The following is a 10,028-nucleotide window of genomic DNA, read 5'->3' as shown; positions in this document are numbered from 1 at the left end:
GAACAGCAAGTCTCATTTCATTTTGTTTTGAAAAATATCTTTTTTGATATAAACGAGATAGGTCCATGGGTCTTCAATAAAGACGTGTTTTTAAGTTCTAAATGTGGTCCATGTTTCAATCAATACATAATATATTTAGAGTTTTCGTAAGGAAATAAACGTTAGTTAGATCAAAGTAGGCTGGTCGACAGAGCGTATAATTTTTTTGACGTTATTGTGCCTTGCAACAAAAATTACAACTTTCGTGATAATTTTCCAAAGCTCTCATAAAAAAAACCAAGCTACTACCATTAATATGCATAGTAGCCTGGTTTTCTGTTTGATGTTTAGCATGGCACACAATAGACATGGCAGTCTCAACGCGTATGTAAACATTCAGTATGAATGAACCGGTGAACCGAGAAAATGCGTTCAGTCTACATTTATCGATCTAACGTATATTTCCTTACGAAAACCGATTTTTAAATATATTTTTATGTATTGATTTTTGAGGGATACTTTGTATGGACCACATTTAGAACTTCTAAAGACACATCTTTTTGTTGCAGCCCCATGTACCTATCTCGTTTACTTATCAAGTTATAGCCGTTTTTCGATTAAAAACATATTTTTTTTCAAATGAAATAAAACGCTTTGAACAAAAAACGCTCTCTCAATTTTCCCACCATAAACGTATAAAAGTGTGAGCTTTCGAAAAGAACCAATAGATTGAAAATCGGTTTGCTCCATTTTGAAATATACGCATATGAAAAAAACATGTTTTTCATAAAAACTCGAATAACTTTTTGTCATAAGAGATAGATCCATGATTCTTTAACAAAATGTGCGTCTTCAAATATCCTAAATGTGCTCGGAACAAAGTTTGTGCGAGAAATGAATGTACAAAAGTTATGTGAAGAATACTGATTTTAGGGACCGCCCTAACGTATTTATTAAAAAGCTCATAACTTGTGAACCATAAGTGATAGAAATATGGTTTCTTCGGCAAAGTTGCCTAAAATTAATTGCTCTACAACTTTGTGGAACATTGCACAAGACTCTACCGAAAAATTTAAAAGTTGATATTATGAACTTCTGAAATATAGGTACCACCCTAATTTCACTACATGGAAAAAAATCGTCAAAAAATATGAAATTTTTTTCTCAAAGACACTATATATCTAAAACTAATAGTTTTGGCGCAAACATTTTTGTCTTGCTAGATTCGACTCTGGGACCATTGTGCACTGCGGGGATTGTGAATTGGATCCTTAGATCATTTGATTTTGGAACCCAAGTTAGTCCTTGAGCTTTTACTGAGGTGTCGAAACCAAAACTAACCCGAACTGACTGTGGAATTGGCAGATCCTCGGCAGAAACTCCTTCCAGCACATTATAATTATTAGAAGCCCACTTTGGTAGCCAAAATCCACCGCTAATCATAATTTCATCCAGTTGATTTCGGAGAATTGCAGCCGTTGCCACGTCGTCCGCTTCCGTGATAACGTCGTCCATATAGACATCTTCTTCAGCAGCCCGTGCTGCTAATGGAAAAAGGGTTCTCTCATCTTCGGCCAGTTGTTTGACCGTACTTACTTGATACTTGATGGGCTACAGCTCTTCGATGAACCTACGCCGAATGGAGTATCCTTTTCCACTGGACTCGATCCTGGGCCAATCGCTTCCAGTCGCCCTGAACATTGAGTGCCCTCAGGTCCTCTTCAACTGAAAAAAGCCATCGTGTACGCGGCCTTCCACGAAGCCTGCGGCCTCTTCAGGGTTCTCTACTAAATATTATCTTCGCTTGTCGTTCTTCCGGCATACGAACAACGTGACCAGCCCACCGTAGTCTGCCGTGTTGTATAAGCTCAATAATATCCAGCCTTTTATATACCTGGTACAATTCGTGATTCATGCGACGCCGCCAGATACCGTTCTCCTGTTTACCGCCGAGTATTGTCCGCAGCACCTTACGCTCAAACACTCCGAGAGCTCTCCGATCAGCCTCCTTTAATGTCCATGTCTCATGGCCGTATAAAGCCACCGGAAGAATCAGAGTAGTATACAGCGCGAGTTTTGTTTTCGTTTGCAGACTACGGGATTTAAGCTGGTTACGAAGTCCGTAATGACCGTACATGCTGCTAAAAAAGGAGCTGGCTTGGTACCGTACGTAGCGATTTTGAGCTCATATGCCCCGACTTCTTCCAAAGGAGAAGACCTCCACAGGATGCATTGGAGAGGCCTATCTGCTTTACAAATATTGATTTGGCGAAACATTTTCTCCGCATCAGAGACCAGTATGATTTGTCGTGTACGTCTTCGCAAAATTATTGATCTTTGAGCAAAATTATTGAGCAAAACGTCGTTCAACGAAACTCCCGAAGTCGTCTTGCAGGAAGCATGGAACACTACTCGTAGTTTGGTGGTGGTCGATGCTTCTTTAACCACCGGGTGATGCGGCAAATAGCATCGTTGGACCGTTGCTTGAGCGGTCTGATCAAACTTACTCATGTGACCCATGGCTGGATATTCCTCCATGAAAGCGGTATATTGCTCTCGTAGACTGGAATCCCGTGCCAATCTGCCCTCTGTCGCCTGAAGTCGGCGGTAGGCGATATCCCAAGATTCGCCCAAGCCCGGAAGAATATCCTTATTCTTTGGAAGTGTGACAGTGTATCGCCCACACTTACTGTTCCCTACGAACTGTGTGCTGATATAACTTCTCACAACGTCGTTCCTCTGGAGAATATGCTTTTTCCGAACCAAGTTCCTCACATTTCCAGATTGGAGGAAATGGACGTGCCTCCACAAACGACCCATCCAAATACCGAGTCGTAGAGTGTTGGTAAATGTTCCCCTAGTGAAATCCGCCTGCCTTCGATCCCGTTTGGCATTGATCAGTCATCAATTCTCGGGTACTTATTCAAAAGGACGTATGTGATTTTGTAAACAAAGATTCAAACGTCGATTTGTCCAATCTGATAGCACTCCCACGCAAAGCATCACGACAGACAGGTAGGGGAAGCCTTCGGCTACTTGTTGGTGGTGTTGGTTTGCGTGGGAGTGCCATCAGATTGGACAAATCGACGTTTGAGTCTTTGTTTACAAAATCACATACGTCCTTTTGAATAAGTACCCGAGAATTTTGACCGAAATTGTTGGCAGGTTAACTGTTACCTTGGGTAAAATTAAAAAAATCCAGCTCTCGCGAGAATTGAGAAACTCGCGAGCGCACCACGACTCGAACCCGTTGCTTAACCCTAGTTGAAGCTTGTCCGATGCCGAGGACCGTTCTGTTAAAAAATTACTCTCGGAGCCGATGACTGCCGTAGCCAGCAGGACTTGAGAGGAGTATTGAAGTGCCGCATTTGAAACCGTTGTATTAGTGGCTGCCGTATTAGCCACTTGAGAGGAATTTAGATTTGGAGCCCCTTGCGCCCTCCTTGTTGGAAGATGAAATGTTGCCCTTTGCAACCGCTGTGACCTTGTCTTCACCACCCTTTTCTGACTCGAAGCAGATCAAGGTGTGATGACGACCCTTGCAGTTCCTGCACAAGTACTTGGATTGGCATTCCCGCGCCAAATGCCCCGGCCTGAAACTGTTTCGGCAGGGAGAGTGAGTTCTCAGCATGCCGTCCCTGTCTGAAATTAATAACCGTTGGAAAGAGCTGCACTGAAACAGCGGATGATATCCCGAACAAGCCACTCAGCGCCCCGGACGCTTGAGCTGAAGTGAAACTTGTTCGTGTGAGCGATGTCTTCTGTTTCGCTTGCAATGGTGGCTGCGGAATACCCCTAGTGTCCATTGATTTGGCTGGCATTGACTCCAGTACGTGTACTCGCCGGTTGAGGATGAAAACTCTTCCTATCCCCTGGATCCAAGCGTGACGTGAGAATATTCACCAGCAGTAATTCCTTATAATCAGCTGGCTGCACGATCGGGTCGATAAGACTTCTTGGTTCCCCTTGAAGACATCCCCTCAAGTAATGGAACTTCTCCACTTCTGGCAGGTCCGGCTTCCAATGGATGAGTGAGGTGAAGAGGTCCCGGAAACTCAACCATTCGTCGATGTCTCCGTTGAAACTTTGTAGCTTGATTTAGGGCAAGCGAACGTTGTCAAGCGTACCCTGTACAGAAGTGCCATCCCAAGTAACAATTCTGTGACCGTTGGGTTTTATATGAATTTTAATAAGGTTTTATTGTGGGAATAATTAAATCCCATTGTTTTATGGTGGTCATAAACAATGCTATCGAACAAAGGTCTTATATCACTCTTGAGATATCCATAAAACTCTTATTAACCATGTTTTAAAACTAAACTTTTTGCTAGCTTTGAAGTTTTAATAATAGTTTTATTATTGCTTTCAAATGCGTCATAAAACCAGTTTGGGTCACTGCTTTTAAACAACTCAACGTAACTCGATCTATTCGCCATGTTGAATTTGGAAAGCAGTGTTGCTGTATAACTTATACGTAAATCATGCAATAAGACGCATAATGAGGTTAGCATATTTTACCCGACATAATGTGAGTGACATGTGTTTCTGATAAACTTAAGATGCTTTTCATTTCCCAAATAAAAAAAATAATTAAAAGTGACAGGTAAAAAATCCCCTGGTCCTAAGAATCTCCGGTGTTATCCAATAATACCAATAAAGGTTTGTCAAAAACAATTCGATTTCTGCCAATATTAATTATGTTCTATGAGCAGGGTTTTTGAAAATTATTCAACTGTAACTCTTATGTTTTGATATTGATTTGAGAAATGAGACACATACATATGAAATGCTGTTAAATATATGCACTTAATTGGATTGCGGCTTTTCATGAAAAGCCGATACGATGAAGAATCATTTAAATTCACGATGATTTCGATTTTTTGGTTTCTAAAAAAGGAAGAAAACACAAATGAGTAATATTCCATAAATTCGTAGATTCACTAATTTCAGGAAATTACTAGCATTCGTGGAATTCTTATACGGATCCGCAAATCCACCGAGAGCTTTTATTTCCATAGATTTGGCATCGTTGCCCGTAGGATGAAAAAGTGCTTCCCGCTTCAGCCACTGGGCTGCATGTTATCGAACCGAAGGCCATCTGTTGCAGGGAAGTGTTTAAAACGGTCATGAAATAACCAATGAGAATTATTGAGGTTATCACAAAAACCAGTGAGCTATTTATCGCCAGATTTTTGTTTTCATAAAAAGGAATGTCGCCATGTTGAAATAATGATCAACGTCATAGCGTCGATTGAAAAAAATTCATCAATTTCGATCAAATAGACTATTTTAAATTATTTCTGAGGTTTTTTGATAGGAGCATGATTACTTTACTACAGACTATTTGAAATTGAAATATTTTGAGTAGTTTGGAAAATTATTTCATTTCCTGTTTTGATGTGATTATTCGATAATTTCGAGGCGCGTTAATTTTAAGCTTCTACAAACTCAATATTTACGATAAATTTAGTTGCGCATGTCATTCTGTTGTATTAACTACCTAAATAATGCTACATTTTCAACATCAAATCAGAAACATTATTTTCCACATATCAGATTTACATAGGGGACTTTGTTATCTATTGAAAACAAAGACAAAGGCAATCGAATTACAATAAATAAAATCCAAAATATGAAATTGAAACAGTTTTATTGTTACTCTTATGATGGTCACGACAACCTCTTATAGAGTATCAACAAATTCAATACAATGTTTTATTGTAGTTTTATTACTACTCTTAATACGGTTTTAATAACTTCTTCTAGGTTGGTCCATTAGGCCGGAAGGCTATCTTAATGATGTCATGAAGAGGTTTTGGTGGAGTTATAAGTTTTATTAGCAACTGGTCATGAAAACCTCTTATAGAGCATGATAAATCTTAAAATGTTACTTGGGATGTGTCCGCACACTTTGGTCTAGCAGTTCCTTTCTTTCCTTCGCTTGATCAACGAGAAAAGACTTAGCCTTATAAAACCGGTTGTTGAACTCCCGCTTTTGCTTGTCATAAGTCTCGTCTTCATTGTAGTCGTCATGGAACTTGATCTCGACTAATTTTTCGAAAATTTATCCCAAATGTCCTCCAACTTCTCAAGTCGGACTTCCTCCTAAGAAAGCTTAGTATCCTCTTTGAAGTTCTCCATGAACTCCCAAATGTCAACAGTAGGGGATCAACAATTTTGTTTAAATTTGTCATCTCACCAAACATGTCTACTGATTTGATAACTGAACTTTGAAAACAAAGTAAACTAATTAAGTAAACGGTCTGGTTGATATTTTAAACCGTTTTGAAAATACTTGAATATAAATCTGTTGTCTTCGCAACTAAATTGATTTTTTTGTCATGTCGCAGCTAGTCTTCGGCGTGGTGAAATTACGACCAAATTCGTCGTCGGCGGCGGCGTGAGTTAACGGTAGGCGCCACGCACAGCACTAAGGTATACAATGCACGAAAAAAATCGAAAGAACCTCGAAAATAATTATCGAATAATTCTATAACAGAGAATTTGGAGAAAATTACAGAAATCTGAGTAAAAATGCAGCAAATTGTCCACCTTATATCGTTTATGCTCTGTATTTCTACATCGATTTGATTTGGGAATCAAGACATCTTGAGCTGTGGCAGCATTGTATCATGCCAATTGAAATCGTTTGGCATCCCTGATTGAATGAAATGACTTGTGAGTCTGCGCCACTTTTGCCAAAAAATGCATTCTTTCTAGCATATGCTAACAAAATTAGATAAATAATATTGTTAAGCTGGATCACAACAAATTAGATACGAACTCCATTATCGCACCATCTGAACAACCATCATATACCTATATTAATTCTTCGCCTTCACGTCTGACATGGTCCAGTAGTTCAAAGGCAAAAACACGATATCGTTTGTTGATAGACTCGAGCATGCGCCATTGCGAACAACCACTTTGACTGTTTAGTTCTCAATTGCTGTCTACCGCAGAGCATCTTCTCGATACATATACCCACTGGTCTATTCTCACGAAGCACCAAAGCAGAGCGCTCGCATTGAGTAATCCCACACAAAGAGATAACGTTGACGAGTGTAGGGCAGACAAATAGATTGTCGGTTGGGATGGAGATAACGCGCAATAATTACGAAACGATCGAATTGCTGCTTATCACAAACATACTTTGTTTTTTTTTGTGTTGACTTTTGGGCATTTTCAATCGATGGGGCACCCAATGTTACGCACAACGGTAGCGTGGCCGAGCGGTCTAAGGCGCTGGTTTAAGGCACCAGTCACTTCGGTGGCGTGGGTTCGAATCCCACCGCTGCCAATAATTATTTTACCTGTGGATGATCAAAGTGTTTTGTTAGACATTTGTTATCAATCATGGTATTTAACATCGTATTATTGAATGCATTAACGATATTAGATAAATTATTTGATATTTCGGGTTGAGCATCAATTACATGAAATATTTTTTTAACCCGAACATTGGAACTCACTCTGACGATTTGTATCCGGAATGATCTGACCGACAGATAGTTATATGGATGATTTTAACCAGGTAGCTGGGAAGATTACTTGTACATGAGGCCATCATACAAAACATTGTAAAAGTCGAGTCGAGTACAAGACACTGAAGACGACCTCACAGTTGAGGTCGAAATACGTATCTGCAAAGATAACAAAACGTAGTGGAATTAAATGGAGAGTACTAAACTCGTCTTAGGGTCTGTTCACAAATTACGTAACGCAAAAATCCAAATTTTTGACCCCCTCCTTCCCCCTCGTAACAAAAAGTAACATTTTTGGTACCCCCTCCCTCCCCCATGTAACGCGTAACTGAGAAAATTTTAAAGGCAGATTTTTTTTCCTTCTCTGAAGCATTTGGGTTTTGGTATTTTTTGAACACTGTTAGAATAGGGACGACACATGATCAAAAATCAAGGATATCAAGAATGCAGCTAGTAGAAACGAAAATAGTATTTGCGATCATAACCATTTATTTATTTATTACTTGTCTTCGAACTAATCGTACAGACAGATACTACTTACTAATTATACTACTTTTAAACACACACTTGGTCATATTATAATTAAAATAAACATACACTTCATTAAAACGTCGACAACAAATATCAAACGGGTTATTTTGTCCAAAAACGGTGCGGTGTGCTGGAAGACGTAGGAAATCTGTACGGCGGGTTGATCTCGCTGATGAACGTTGACATTACTCAGCAGCGTCGGACAGTCAATGTTATGAGACAGGATATCGAACACGAACAACCGTTGAAGACGGATTCTCCTGCTAGCTAGAGATGACAGATGAATTAATCCACAGCGATGCTCATATTGTGGAAGGCGGACGGGGTCATTCCACGGGAGTCGACGAAGCGCAAATCGAATGAAATTTCGTTGAATTCGCTCGATCCGATTACTCTGCACCACATGATATGGAGCCCACACGAGGACAGCGTATTCCAGTGTACTGCGGACCAGGGCACAGTAGAGAGATTTCAAGCAGTATGTATCTTCAAACTCCTGAGCGTTTCGTTTTATAAATCCAAGCATTGCATACGCCTTGGCGGTTGTTGTAGTTATGTGCAAATTGAAGTTGAGCCTAGAATCTAGCTGGACGCCAAGATCCTTGACGGTGCTGACTCTTGTGATACTGGCGGCAGACATGTTATAATCGAAGACAGACGGACTTCTCGATCTACTGAACGATATCGCATTGTACTTTTTAACGTTGATTCCCATTCCATTTAGCGTGCACCAGTTTACCAATGCGTCGACGTCAGCTTGGAGAGCACAGCATTCTACCAATGATGACACAACTCGAAAGAATTTCAAGTCATCAGCAAACATCACTTTCGGGGATTTAATTGTGGTGCAAAGATCATTTACATAGTTTTGCGGAACTGTGGTGTCGAGAAATACAACATTCGCTTGGTATTTTACGCATTTCAGTCCCGCTATGTCAGAATGCTTGATTTCGATAATGACTAATATACGATAACGATAAACAGCAATTACTTCAATCAGTGATTAAAAAAAAGACAGTCAATAAATTTTTAATCGCGTTATGCGTAACATTTGGTAGTACCCACCCCCTCCACCACCTTTAGTGTAACAAAGTATAACGCAAGTTGGACCTCCCCCCTTCCCCCAAAAGCGTTACGTAATTTGTGAACAGATCCTTAGACGGTTAAATACATTCCACTAAAAAGAGCTTAAAATATTTTTTCTGATTGTAAAATGCTTCTTAGACATCGAGTAAGGCCATGGCGGTGGTTTACGTTCCGCCTGAGGACGTTGGTCACTCGGGTCAATTGGTGTACGGTTGATCGATCGCATCGGAAGCCAAACTGTTCCTCGAGCATTGTGGTGGTGTTTGGCAGATTCGAGTAGCTCATTAAATATCAGCGAACAGTGTTCGAGAAACGGAGCACTCATTTGTTTGAGTTCGAGACTCAGGATGTTGTCGAAGCCTGGGACCTGAATATTTGTAGATACTTTTATATATGTAGGCTAAGACTTCTCCTACGAGAAGTCGTTAAGAATCTGATGGATGTTGTTTGTAAGCTCATTAACGGCTGCTTCGTGTGAACGGACGAAGTGTTATCCAAGATTTTAGTAGGGGAACTGTCCCGATCTCTATCCCACTGAACATATATTCATCTCATAGCGAAACAAAGAAATACATCACCAATTTTGTAGCTTCTTTTTGTCGACATGCGTGCTTACTCCTTAAAAAATCACAAAAATAAGAAACAAATCAAATTGCTTTCCATTTCTTCATTTTTAATGCAATGAATATCGGAGCCATGAAATTAATTCTAGGAGCAGTTCCCCTATTTCCGTTTTTGGTACCCACTTTGTGAGTGATATACCCTAGTTTAGCTGCTAGTTGCCTATTATTATTAACACGTTTCCTGAAGAAAATTTGCAATTACCGCCATCGGGGGGTGGGGAGTTGACAATGGGTCATCGCTCTCACCGGAAGCCTGGAGGCCGTAGAGCAAAATCGTTCAAAATGGTTCTCCAAGTAGGGTTAAGGCAGGTATTTTCGTCTTTTC

The 10,028-nt window shown here is 40.1% G+C and overlaps 1 non-coding gene across 1 annotated transcript; it reads left to right on the top strand.

The window, feature by feature from the left end:
• The first annotated feature begins 7,197 nt into the window (after positions 1-7,197).
• Positions 7,198-7,279, top strand: Trnal-aag (transfer RNA leucine (anticodon AAG)). The gene has a single exon. It is a non-coding gene; the product is annotated as a tRNA-Leu (tRNA).
• Positions 7,280-10,028: the final 2,749 nt, after the last annotated feature.

The sequence above is a fragment of the Armigeres subalbatus genome, chromosome 2, assembly GCF_024139115.2.
Source record: "Armigeres subalbatus isolate Guangzhou_Male chromosome 2, GZ_Asu_2, whole genome shotgun sequence".
Classification (NCBI taxonomy): domain Eukaryota; kingdom Metazoa; phylum Arthropoda; class Insecta; order Diptera; family Culicidae; genus Armigeres; species Armigeres subalbatus.
The sequence above is the reverse complement of the archived record's forward strand: the minus strand, read 5'-3'. Positions and strand labels throughout refer to the sequence as shown.